The 14,535-nt window shown below is 37.1% G+C and overlaps 1 long non-coding RNA gene and 1 pseudogene across 1 annotated transcript in view; both read left to right on the top strand.

The window, feature by feature from the left end:
- Positions 1-14,535, top strand: part of LOC149127396 (uncharacterized) — a 548,503-nt gene that overhangs the window by 74,420 nt on the left and 459,548 nt on the right. The gene's annotated exons all lie outside the window — the stretch shown is intronic.
- LOC103348837 (seipin pseudogene) overlaps positions 11,825-14,535 on the top strand; it is a 33,745-nt pseudogene continuing 31,034 nt past the window's right edge.

Below are 14,535 nucleotides of genomic sequence, written 5' to 3'. Positions count from 1 at the left end.
CCCAGACCTATTTAATCAGTCACATGATAGCTCCAGTATATTGTAAAATGCATTGCTGTCAACTCCTCTTTTTTGTGCATTCCTGCTTGTCTCACAGAATGTCTAGTATACTGTTCAGAGTGTCCGACATACTAGTTCAGTAGGAAAAGTGGTAGTGCTCCAAGTTTTAAATATCTGAAAAGCTTTATTTCATTCTTGATTTTTTTAAAGATTTATTTGTTTTATTTGAAAATAAGAGTCATACACACACACAGAGAGAGAGAGAATCTTCCATCCACTGTCTCACTCTCCAGATGTCCACAGTGGCCATTGCTGGGCCAGATCAAAGCCAGGAGCCAGGAGCTTCAACCAGTTCTCCTACATGGGTGACAGGGGCCCAAACTCTTGGGCCATCTCTTGCTGTTTGTTCCGGGCCATGAGCAGGGAGCTGGATAGCAAGTGAAACAGCCAGGACATGAACAATTGCCACATGGGAAGCCAGCGTTGCAGGCATCAGCTTTACCCACTATGCCACAATGCAGGCCCCAATTCTTGTTTTGTTTTGTTTTGTTTTGTTTTGTTTTTTTAACCAACAGTTCTAATATTTTGTCCTTTCCCTTCAGATGGTCTTCTGTGGGGTATGTATCCTTCTCTGGAGGTGACAAGCATAGCTGATCCTGATTGTGATAGAAAAGATATAAAATATGATTTCAACACGAACAATGTTGAGTTTGAAATGCCTATCAGAGATCCAATTAATGACCACTAGGAACTTAAGTATTTGGATCTAGATATCAATGGAGTGATTTGTACTGAAATAAGCAGTCATTTATCCTTAGGAAGGATTAAAATATCCATAAAATAATTTCTATTTTAAAGAGAAAAGGAGGCTATGGATAGAAACTTGGAAGAACATTAAAAATAAGAATCAAATAAGAAAGAAAAGCCCAAAGATGGACTTGAATAAGCACAGTTAATATGTGTATGCACTTACTCTGTGTTTGAAAAATTCTAGTACCTTTATACATCTTATCTATACCCTCACAGCAATCCCTGAAGGTAGGTATTGTTATTATCGTCCCCTGTTTTATACAGAGAAGTTAATTGGCTCACATGGCAACTGGGGAGTCAGAATTTGATCCGAAGTAGTCTGCCTCCAGAGTCCATGTATTAACTATTATTTTATCTAACTAGAAACAAAATCAGAAGGAAAGGATATCACAGAAGCCAGGATGGGGACACTTTCAAGAAAAGAAAATGGTCAAAGGTGACAATTTCTCAGGTGGGTCATGTAGAACAAGGAGAGAGATGCATCCTTATTGGATTTAAACACAAAGAAGCCTCATTGTTGAGGATGTCTAGGGAAAGTGGAGACGTGGATTGGAGTAGAAAATTGGGGAGATATTTTTAATAAGGGGAATGACTTGGAAACATGCCAATTTCCTAGAGAGAGTTTTCTACTTATTTTCAGTAAAACACCTGAGAACGTTGTCTGAAAAGCACACCAAGAAACATCTTTCCTTCCAATATTTAATACTAGTAATTAAAAAAATCTCTTGGCAGGGATAAAAGCTCAAACATATTACCATTATTGTTATACTGCATCATCTAATCTGTTACAAAACAACCAAGTATTTCTTACAAGAAAGAATTATTTAGCATGAGCTTATCAATTAAACATTATCTTTCAAGTTCATCTTCGAAAAGGGTAAATGTCTATTTTTAAAAAATGTTGGATAGCTGTTGAGTTCTTTAAAATGTAGAAGTAATGAAACATTCTTGGCAGTCCCAAAGATAAATAATGTATGGGAAAATAGGGCACTGGGGACGAGGGTAAGTATTCTATAAAGTGTCTTCAAGGGACAAATGGCCTCAGAAACACTCATGGAAAACTTATGTTTATGGTTCAAGAAGACAAAGGGTAAAACAAAGATGTGCTAATTATAATGATTCAAAGGAAAAAATTGTGTGTATACATGTATGTTATATAAATAATTTGTATATATATTTGTATATATGAATATGTATATGTGCATATACATATAAATATATGTATATTAACAAAATGCTAGAAAATGTCATTTTTTTTTTTTTGACAGGCAAAGTGGACAGTGAGAGAGAGACAGAGAGAAAGGTCTTCCTTTACCGTTGGTTCACCCTCCAATGGCTGCTGCGGCTGGCCGGCGCGCTGCAGCCGGCACACCAAGCTGATCCAAAGCTGGGAGCCAGGTGCTTCTCCTGGTCTCCTATGCAGGTGCAGGGCCATCCTCCACTGCACTCCTGGGCCACAGCAGAGTGCTGGACTGGAAGAGGGGCAACTGGGACAGAATCCAGTGCCCCGACCAGTGCTAGAATCCGGTGTGCCGGTGCCGCTAGGCAGAGGATTAGCCTACTGAGCCTTGGCGCCGGCTAGAAAATGCCATTCTAAATATCACAAATGTATAATTATTTTAACTAACATGAAGTAGAACATAATAAGTACTCAATAAAAGTAGATACAATTTATAGCTTTAGACAGTTGAAAGTAAAAATTAATAGAACAACTTGGAACGGAGTCATTAAGAAATTCTACAATAAAATGCAGTAATCAAAAGATCACAAGCTTTGAGGAGAATTTTAGAGAACATGTAGATGTTCCTTTTATAGATGAAAACACAGCATAAATCTGTTAGGCTTCTTCTGATGACCTACGTGTTGAATGAGAGCTTGGTTCCCAGGACACGTGGCATTTTACTGTAGAAGAAAGAAACAATAAACAATAAAGTGAAGAATCATTCGTGGTTGATTTAGAATGTTTTACAAGAAATAAGAAGAGTATGTTTAAATTACTTACAAGGGAAAGTGTCCAAAAGGCAAGTACAATTTAACAATGGAATAGACACCCATAGAGGTCATTGAGGAAACATCAATAAGGCATTCAGAAAGAGATTAAATATAATTCTAAAGGGAATAATGTAAGTGTCTGGCAATAACATGCACTAAGTGCAGAGGTCTGAATACAATGACCTCTCATTTTCCCCATAGTCCCTATGTCTTTGATTCATGTAAAATAATCATGAGAGCAAATAGAGGCAAGGTGAACATCAAAGAGGGAAGAGTTATGACACAAAATAAAGCAGGACTTCCAGAACTGACATGGTAGCATAGAAGAAAGCAATTCCTTTCAGGTGAATTGCTTACTAAGCCACATTCTGTTGATACCTTTTGCTACCTTTGTCTTCCGGAGCAATGGCAACACCATCACTTGCCATTCTGTCAAATGCACCAAGAGTTTTAAGAATTTTATTCTAATCTGTAACAGAACTACAACCTTCCTTTAAATACTTATGCCCTCATCATGGGAGGACACCTAAAAAAGAAAGTTTCGCAAAATCCAATACAAGTCAGAATATCAAATGCATTTACTAACTTGTGAAGATTTATTCTGGTGGCAATAATGTTACAATGCAGAATCATAAAATGAGGAAGTGTTTTTGTTTCAGTCCATTTGGCTTGCTATAACAAAATACCATATACTGGATGTCATAAATGACTAGCTTACAAAGAAAGATATTTCATACAGTTTTTCAGGTTAGGAATTCCAAGAGCAAGATGCCAGCTATCTCAGTATCTGATGAAGGTCTCCAGGTTCATAAATGGATAACTTCTAACTGTTTGCTCACACTGCAAAGTATCTTTTTGGAGTGCCTTTTATAGGAGAATTCATGAAGGCTCTGCCTAATAACCTAATCGTCTCCCAAAGGGACTCACTCCTCACGTCATTAGCTTGGGAAGTAGGCTTAGGACATGAATTTTAAGGAAAGACAAATATTAAGACTGTCACACATTTCAATGGGAAAAAAATAAGGATTCTTAGGTACAAAACCTCATGTGAAGGGCAGAAGTTTGGCACAGTGGTTAAGACACTGGTTGGGCCAACTTCATCCCATATTAGAGTGCCTGGGTTGGACTCCAGGATCCACCCCTGATTACAGCTTACTGTTATTGCTGACTGTCTCCCTTTTTATCTTCCCCCTCCCTCTCCATTTCTCCATCTCTCTTCTTTTCAAGTACAAAATACAAGCATTAAATATGCACAATTAGAAACAGCTGATGTGATTAGAAAGCAGTAGCTGATCAAGTCACCGTTTCCCATAGTGTCCATTTCACTTCAACAGGTTTCCTTTTTGGTGTTCAGTCAGTTGTCACCGATCAGGGAGAACATATGGTATTTGTCCCTTTGGGACTGGTTTATTTCACTCAGCATGATGTGTTCCAGATTCCTCCATTTTGTTGCAAATGACTGGATTTTGTTGTTTCTTACTGCGGTATAGTATTCTAAAGAGTACATATCCCATAATTTCTTTATCCAATCTATCGTTGCTGGGCATTTAGGTTGGTTCCAGGTCTTAGCTATTGTGAATTGAGCTGCAATAAACATTAGGGTGCAGACCTCTTTTTTGTTTGCCAATTTAAATTCCTTTGGGTAAATTCCAAGGAGTGGGCTGGCTGGGTCGAACAGTAGGGTTATCTTCAGGTTTCTGAGGAATCTCCAGACTGACTTCCATAGTGGCTTGACCAGTTTGCATTCCCACCAACAGTAGGTTAATGTCTCTTTTTCCCCACATCCTCGCCAGCATCTGTTGTTGGTAGATTTCTGCATGTGAGCCATTCTAACCGGGGTGAGGTGAAACCTCATTGTGGTTTTGATTTGCATTTCCCTGATTGCTAATGACCTTGAACATTTTTTCATGTGCCTGTTGGCCATTTGGATTTCTTCTTTTGAAAAATGTCTATTGAGGTCCTTGGCCCATCTCTTAAGTGGGTTGTTGGTTTTGTTTTTGTGGAGTTTCTTGATCTCTTTGTAGATTCTGGTTATTAACCCTTTATCTGTTGCATAGTTTGCAAATATTTTTTTCCCATTCTGTCGGTTGTCTCTTCACTCTCCTGACTGGGAAACGGTGACTTGATCAGCATAGCCCTGACTGTTAATGAACAACTTAATACATTATCCCTCTTAGTAGTTTTTTTGTCTGTTCTACTTAATATGACTGGTTTAATTCTGTAATTAATACACAGTTATTCTTAAGTGTTGAAAATTAACTGAAATGTGATCCCTGTTAAACATAAGAGTGGGAATAAGAGAGGGAAGAGATGTACAATTTGGGACATGCTCAAGCTGACTTGCCCCAAATGGTAGAGTTAGAAACATACCAGGGGACTCCAATTCAATCCCATCAAGGTGGCATGTACCAATGCCATCTCACTAGTCCCAGTGATCAATTTCAGTTCACAAATGATCATAATGAAAGGACTAAGAGTCAAAGGGAACACATAAACAAGTCTAGTACCTGCTAACACTAACCGATAGAATAAATAAAGGGGAGAGTGATCCAACATGGGAAGTGAGATACTCAGCAGACTCATAGAATGGCAGATGTCCTAAATAGCACTCTGGCCTCAGAATCAGCCCTAAAGGCATTCGGATCTGGCTGAAAAGCCCATGAGAGTATTTCAGGCATGGAAAGCCAAGACACCCTGGCAAAAGATCTGTGAGTGAGATCCCAGTGGAAAGAACAGGGCCATCAAAGAAGGAGGTACCTTTCTCTGAAGGGAGGAGAGAACCTCCACTTTGACTATGACCTTGTCTAAACAAGATAAGAGTCAGAGAACTCAGAGGGCTTCCATAGCCTTGGAAACTCATGACTGGAGCATAGGGAGATTACTGATGCCATAGACAGGAGTGTCAATTGGTAAAGTCAACAACAGGAGTCACTGTGCACTTACTCCTCATGTAGGATCTCTGTCCTTAATGTGCTGTGCATTGAGATTTAATGCTATAACGAGTACTCAAACAATATATTTCACTTTGTGTTTCTATGGGAGTGCAAACTGTTGAAATCTTTACTTAATGCATACTAAACTGATCCTCTAAAAAAAAAAAAAAATTATCAACTCCCAACTTGACTCTCACTGGGATTAAACATGACAATAGGTCTGATCTGATTTCATCATCATTTAAAAAAAATCATCTATTATTTTTCACTTTATGTTTCTGTGTGGGAGCAAACTGTTGAAATCCTTACTTACTGTATACTAAGCTGATCTTCTGTATATTAAGATAATCGAAAATGAATCTTGATGTGAATGGAAGGGGAGAGGGAGTGGGAGAGGGGAGGGTAGTGGGTGGGAGGGACGGTATGTGGGGGAAGCCATTGTAATCCATAAATCGTACTTTGGAAATTTATATTCATTAAATAAAAGTTAAAAAAATAAAAAAATAAAATAAAAAAAGAAAGCAGTAGCATGGAATTGCCCTTGTTCAACACTAAGATATTTAAGACATAAGAATATAATGGTCTACAGCATTATTCGTATCAGATTGCAATAAAACACATTCCAAGAAAATATAAGTAAACATATATATTACTGTGTGAAAAATGTTCTAAGCAGGAAATAAAGCTCAGAAAACACATTGGAAAATAACATTGATTTTGATTATATTAAAATTTTAATTTAGGGGCAGCCACTGTGGCACAAAGATTGTTACCACCTGGGATGCACATTATCCTATATTGGAGTGTCTAGTTTCAAATCTCACCTCCACATCTAATGCAGCTTCTTGCTAATGTGCACAGTGGGAGATGATGGCTCAAGTATTTGGGTCCCGCATAGGAGATCTGAATGGAGTTCCTGTTCCCAGCTTTGGCCTGACTCAAACCGGGTTGTTACAGGATTTTGGGAAGTGAACCAACAGACGAAAGATCTGTGTGTGTGTGTGTGTGTGTGTGTATGTCTCACTGTGCCTTTCAAATAAATAAACATTTTTTAACTTTTAAATTTTGACATCTCGGAAGTCAACATAAATGATACTGATTTTCAAATAATACAGGGAAGAAATTAATTTGGTATACATGTTAAAAGCAAAAGTTAAATTTTATCTTATATGCAAGGCCTTTTAACATCCACAAGAAACATTCCCCATTTTTCCACATGGGGAAAAGTTTCAGATCAACACATATATATACTTGCACAGATACCTATATAAACATACTTAACAAAAATGCAAATGAAATAAAATTTATTGCACTAATCCAGAATTTAAACATTCTTTAAAAATACTAAATAGCTTTGATGAGGATACATAAAAATATATTAAAAATTTCCATTAAAACTTTCTTGAGAACAACTTAATAAAATAGACCAAAATCCTTTCAACTGTGCATGCACATTCTTTTGCCCAAACTCTAAATATTTTTCCAATACAAGTCAGTAATCACCCTAGGCTCTTGTCATGAGTTGCCAAGGCTACGGAAGCCTTTTGAGTTCACCAACTCCAATCTTATATAGATATATATATATATGGACAAAGTCATAGTCAAAGTGGGAGTTCTCCCTTCAGAGAAAGATACCTCCTTCTTTGACATCCTATTCAAACCACTGGGATCTCACTCACACAGATCTTTCATTTAGTTTTAGTTTTTTTTTTTTTTTTTTCCACAGTGTCTTGGCTTTCCAGGCCTGAAATACTCCCATGGGCTTTTTAGATGGATCCGAATGTTCTAAGGGCTGATTCTGAGGCCAGAGTGCTGTTTAGGATATCTGCCTTTCTGCCATTCTATGGGTCTGCTGTGTATCCAGCTTCCCATGTTGGATTGTTCTCTCCTTTTTAATTCTATCAGTTAGTATTAGCAGACACTAGTCTTGTTTATGTGATCCCTTTGACTCTTAATGCTATCATTATGATCAATTATGAACTGAAACTGATCACTGGGACTAGTGAGATGGCATTGGTACATGCAACCTTGATGGCATTGAATTGGAATCCCCTAGCATATTTCTAACTCTACCGTTTGGGGCAAGTCCGATTGAGCATGTGCCGAACTGTACATCTCCTCCCTCTCTTATATCCCTCAAGTATTTAACAGGGAAAACTTTTCAGTTAAATTTAAACACCTAAAAATAATTGTGTGTTAAATAAAGAGTTCAACCAATAGCATTAAGTGGAACAAAAAAATGCTAAAAGGCATAAAGTATTAAGTTGTTCATTGATAGCCACAACAAGGGCTGATCAAGTCATTGTTTTTCATGATGTCCATTTCACTTCAATAGATTTCCTTTTTGGTGCTTGGTTAGTTGTCACCTATCAGGCAGAACATATGATATTTGTCCCTTTGGTACTGGCTTATTTCACTCAGCATGATGTTTTCCAGATTCCCCCATTTTGTTGCAAATGACCGGATTCCATTATTTTTTACTGCTGTATAGCATTCTATAGATTACATATTCCATAATTTCTTTATCCAGTCTTCTGTTGATGGGCATTTAGGTTGATTCCAGGTCTTAGCTATTGTGAATTGAGCTGCAATAAGCATTGAGATGCAGACAGCTCTTTTATTTTCCAATTTGATTTCCTTTGGGTAAATTCCAAGGAGTGGGATGGCTTGGTTGTATGCTAGGGCTATATTCAGGTTTCTGAGGAATCTCCAAAACGACTTCCATAGTGGCTTGACCAGTTTGCATTCCCACCAACAGTAGGTTAATGTCTCTTTTTCCCCACATCCTCGCCAGCATCTGTTGTTGGTAGATTTCTGTATGTGAGCCATTCTAACCAGGGTGAGGTGAAACCTCATTGTGGTTTTTGATTTGCATTTCCCTGATTGCTAGTGCTCCTTAACATTTTTTCATGTGTCTATTGGCCATTTGGATTTCTTCTTTTGAAAAATGTCTATTGAGGTCCATGGTCCATCTCTGAAGTAGGTTGTTTGTTTTGTTGTTGTGGAGTTTCTTGATTTCTTTGTAGATTCTGGTTATTAATCCTTTATCAGTTGAATAGTTTGCAAATTTTTTTTCCCATTCTGTCGGTTGCCTCTTCACTCTCCTGAATGTTTCTTTTGCAGTACAGGAACTTCTCAATTTGGTGTAATCCCAGTTGTTAATTTTTGCTTTGACTCCCTGTGCCTCTGGAGTCTTTTCCAAGAAGTTTTTGCCTGTGCCGATATCTTGCAGGGTTTCTCCAATATTCTCTAATAATGTGATGGTGTTGGGTCATAGATTTAGATCTTTAATCCATGTTGAGTGGATTTTTGTGTAATGTGTAAGGCCGGGGTCTTGCTTCATGCTTCTGCAGGTAGAAATCCAGTTTACCCAGCACCAGTTGTTGAAAAGACTGTCCTTACTCCAGGGATTGGTTTTAGATCCTTGATGAAATTTATGCCTGAAAAAGATGCAGCATTGAAAGCAAATTACAGACCAAATCCCTGATGAATATAGAACAAAAATCCTCAATAAAATTCTGGCAAATAGAATGCAACAACACATCAAAAGATCATCCTCCCAGACCAAGTGGGATTTATCCCTGGTATGCAGGGATGGTTCAATGTGGGCAAATCAATCAATGTGATACACCACATTAACAAACTGCAGAAGAAAAAATCACATGATTATTTCAATAGATACAGAGGAATCATTTGATAAAATACAACACCCTTTCATGATGAAAACTCTAAGCAAACTGGGTATGGAAGGAACATTCCTCAATACAATCAAAGCAATCTATGAAAAGCCCACGGCCAACACCCTATTGAATGGGAAAAAGTTGGAAGCATTTCACTGAGATCTGGTACCAGACAGGGATGCCCACTCTCACCACTGCTATTCAATATAGTTCTGGACGTTTTATCCAGAGCTATTAGGCAAGAAAAAGAAATTAAAAGAATACAAATTGGGAAGGAAGACATCAAATTATCCCTCTTTGCAGATGATAATATTCTTTATTTAGGGGATCCAAAGAACTCTACCAAGAGACTATTGGAACTCATAGAAGAGTTTGGCAAAGTAGCAGGATATAAAATCAATGCACAAAAATCAACAACAGCCTTGGAATACACAGGCAATGCCATGGCTGAGAAAGAACTTCTAAGATCAATCCCATTCACAATAGCCACAAAAATAATCAAATACCTTGGAATAAACTTAACCAAGGACGTTAAAGATCTCTACGATGATAATTACAAAATCTTAAAGAAGAAATAGAAGAGGATACCAAAAAATGGAAAAATCTTCCATGCTCATGGATTGGAAGAATCAATATCATCAAAATGTCCATTCTCCCAAAAGCAATTTATAGATTCAATGCAATACCAATCAAAATACCAAAGACATTCTTCTCAGATCTGGAAAAAATGATGCTGAAATTCATATGGAGGCACAGGAGACTTCGAATAGCTAAAGCAATCTTGTACGACAAAAAAAGCCAGAGGCATCACAATACCAGGTTTCAGGACATACTACAGGGCAATTGTAATCAAAACAGCATGGTACTGGTACAGAAACAGATGGATAGTCCAATGGAACAGAATAGAAACACAAAAAAAGGAAACATTTATGTTAGAGATACAAGTTTCTGATATACTTCCTCAGTGGCAACCATTTTAGGCACATTCTTAATGTCTTATCATGATTGTGTTATTTTGAACAAATTTCAAGCTTCAACTTGTTCAAAAAAATAAAGAACATGATATCAGAATTTCCAGACTAAAAGCTATAAAGCCCTAACTAGAAGTAGCATTTAAAAGCTCTTTTGATGGGAATTCATATAAAATGATTTAAATCATTTTGGTATTTCTCTTTGGAAGATTCTACTGTTAAACACCAAATAGAAAAAATTCTGTCCCTTAGTCTAGTATCCATAGTGTTACATAACTCAAAGTGCTTATAAATTATTAAGACCACTGAAACAAAATACCATTAAAGGAAGACAGTCCATGTAAATTTCTTCAAGAATACAAAACTGTCTTTTTCTTTGTTTCTTTAGACTTTTCAAAAAGGAAAAAGATTCTTTAATTCTTTATCTAATTTGTTTCTTTAATTTTCTTATAAAATAGGAACTTGAAACTATGGTGTATAATTTTTATGTATGTAGCAGTACATAGTAAGAAAGCATATTTTAAAATTATTAGTAATATATAATTAATAATTCTTAATGTATAATTAATAATTAGGTTGATGCTATATATACTAAGGTTTTTTTGGCAAAAGAAAAGCAAAAAACATAGAAAGAGATCGTGTGGCCTCATTTTCCATATCAGTAATTATTCAGTCAATTAAACAAAGTTTATTGAAGTTTTACTCTGATTCAGTCACCCATTTAATCAGGGAAGACATAATTTCTGCACAGAATCATTTGAAGTACAATACTAAGATAATAATGAAAGACAAAAATAAACTATTTTAATTTGAATAATTATTACTTTTATAGCGAAGATAAGTAGAAAATCTGTGGGAGCCTAGGAGGAGTGTTTTGGTTTATCTGGGGAGTTCTAGAAGGAACCACAGAGAAAGAAGTGTCTTTGATGTGAGACCTGAAATGAGCAAACTGCAATAGTGATGGTATTAACAACTCAAACCAAGGTCAGCTTGATCAGAAACACAGAAGTTTAGAAGAACATTGTGTGTCCTAAAATCTAGTAACTTATTGTTAGTGTGCCAATGAAGAGTGGCAGAGGACAAAGCTATACGAGTTAGACCAAGGATATGCATTCATGGCAAAGGATTCCTGTGCTTATAAAAATGATGGGGTAACTGAATGAAAGGCCAAAAACAGCTTGGGCCAGGGGCTAGCTGCACCATCTCAAGAACTCTTACATTTAATTTCTGAGTAATCTGAGCACATCTGTTTCCTCCTGGATATAAGGCTTTCCTGTGGATGATAGAGTCATTGAGTAATGGGTTATGATATTGCCACTCATTTCTTTGGTCATGACTGCTAGGTTGAAACGTTTTGGAAAGTGTGAACTATAAGCCACCTCAGCTGTGCTTTACTCTCATCCTTGAGAATGAGTATGTACTGTGCTAACTGCAAGCCATGGAGTCGGTGAAGGTTCTCGAGAAGCTGAGACAACTGCTAGAATTGGTATTACTGTAGCATTTGGTAAGTCTTATGTTCAAATCTTGACAGTACCATTACACTCTGGGTATTTACTTTAACAAAGAGTACTTGGAGTTTAAAAATTAAAGAAGCGTATGACATTTAGTGGGGATTCTGTGTAACTATTTTGATCATTCAGCTTCTTGTCACTGAAGGTTTATAAGAGATTCAGCATAGTCTCTATAGATTCCCATGGTATACATGTTCTTCAAGACCATGGAGTTTCAAAAACTGACTTACAAAATGAGGCCAAATCCAGAGTTCACTAAAGCTGAGGAATACCTTGACATTTTATTGTGAACAGAGTTAAAACGAAACACATATTAGAACTCCCACTTCCCTACGGAGCAGCCACTAGGCTTTCTATTCTTACACAGTCATCTGCGGATAAATAAACACATTGAAATAATGATGCAGTTTTTCTGTTTCTATAGTGTGATAGAAACATCTTGAAAATGCTCTGAATGTGAGAGGATTCTCTGTGCAACTCCGCATTACTGTGTCTTTTCATTATAATGAAACCTACACACAAAGTTACAGAAGCATAGAGTATTTTCATCCATCTGTATGTTCTAATGTAGTGAGCACAGTGGCTTATTTGGGTTGTTTTCCTAAATCTGCACATTCCTTCCTCACTTCTTGCATAAACTAACCATTTTATGAGCAAAAATGTGAAAATTCCATTGAGTCAAAATGTAATGATAAGTAGAAACACCCAATTGCATTGAAAGCAAAATAAAGGGAAGTCCTGGTTCCTGAATCCTTAACTGTTAAGACAGCACAGGTAGAGGATAGAGGCTAAACCATGTCACCATAACAAAACTCTAACCTTTAAATAACAGCATCAAAATAATTACAAATAGAAGAAAGAATTTTAAAAGCTGCTAGGGAAAGCATGTTTCTGTTTCTTCCCTCTAGGGTATCTAAAGTTCATCTCAAAATGCAGCTTCTTTTGTTCTAATTTTTCCATGTATGACCAAATAACCTATGGAAAGTATAAGATAAAATACATGTCATTAAAACTATTTTCCCTTAATTATTTGTGTCTTATTGAATAAATGACAGAAGAAATTATCCAATAGGATAGTGTTAATTCTTGTAAAGAGAAGAGAAAAAATAGGCCTAAGGTGAAAATATCTAGCAAGAATTTTAATTTCAGAGGCAATTTGTTTTTCATTTTTGATTATCTTAATATACAGAAGATCAGCTTAGTATACATTAAGTATGGATTTCAACAGTTTGCTCCCACACAGAAACATAAAGTGAAAAATAATAGATGATTTTTTTTAAATGATGATGAAATCAGAGCAGACCTATTGTCATGCTTAATCCCAGTGAGAGTCAAGTTGGGAGTTGATAATTTTTTTTTTTTTTTTTTTTTTTACAGAGGATCAGTTTAGTATGCATTAAGTAAGGATTTCAACAGTTTGCACCCCCATAGAAACACAAAGTGAAATATATTGTTTGAGTACTCGTTATAGCATTAAATCTCAATGCACAGCACATTAAGGATAGAGATCCTACATGAGGAGTAAGTGCACAGTGACTCCTGTTGTTGACTTTACCAATTGACACTCCTGTCTATGGCATCAGTAATCTCCCTATGCTCCAGTCATGAGTTTCCAAGGCTATGGAAGCCCTCTGAGTTCTCCGACTCTTATCTTGTTTAGACAAGGTCATAGTCAAAGTGGAGGTTCTCTCCTCCCTTCAGAGAAAGGTACCTCCTTCTTTGATGGCCCTGTTCTTTCCAGTGGGATCTCACTCACAGAGATCTTTTGCCAGAGTGTCTTGGCTTTCCATGCCTGAAATACTCTCATGGGCTTTTCAGCCAGATCCGAATGCCTTTAGGGCTGATTCTGAGGCCAGAGTGCTATTTAGGACATCTGCCATTCTATGAGTCTGCTGAGTGTCTCACTTCCCATGTTGGATCACTCTCCCCTTTATTTACTCCATTGGTTAGCGTTAGCAGGTACTAGACTTGTCTATGTGCTCCCTTTGACTCCCAGTCCCTCCACCATGACCAACTGTGAACTGAAATTGATCACCTGGAACAGTGAGAAGGCATTGGTACATGCCACCTTGATGGGATTGAATTGGAATCCCCTGGTATGCTTCCAACTCCACCACGTGGGGCAAGTCAGCCTGAGCATGTACCAAATTATACATCTCTTCCCTCTCCCATTCCCACTCCCATGTTCAACAGGGATCACATTTCAGTTAATTTTCAACACTTAAGAATAACTGTGCTTCAATTACAGAACTAAATCAGTCATATTAAGTAGAACAGATAAAAAAAAAACTACTAAGAGGGATAATGTATTAAGTTGTTCATTAACAGTCAGGGCTATGCTGATCAAGCCACCGTTTCCCATACTGTCCACCTCACTCCAACAGGTTTCCCTCTTGGTGTTCAGTCAGTTGTCACCGATCAGGGAGAACATATGGTATTTGTCCCTTTGGGACTGGTTTATTTCACTCAGCATGATGTGTTCCAGATTCCTCCATTTTGTTGCAAATGACTGGATTTTGTTGTTTCTTACTGCGGTATAGTATTCTAAAGAGTACATATCCCATAATTTCTTTATCCAGTCTATCGTTGCTGGGCATTTAGGTTGGTTCCAGGTCTTAGCTATTGTGAACTGAGCTGC

This window comes from Oryctolagus cuniculus, chromosome 3 (genome assembly GCF_051225735.1).
Source record: "Oryctolagus cuniculus isolate XC-2025 breed Fujian yellow rabbit chromosome 3, ASM5122573v1, whole genome shotgun sequence".
NCBI classification, from domain to species: domain Eukaryota; kingdom Metazoa; phylum Chordata; class Mammalia; order Lagomorpha; family Leporidae; genus Oryctolagus; species Oryctolagus cuniculus.
The sequence above is the reverse complement of the archived record's forward strand: the minus strand, read 5'-3'. Positions and strand labels throughout refer to the sequence as shown.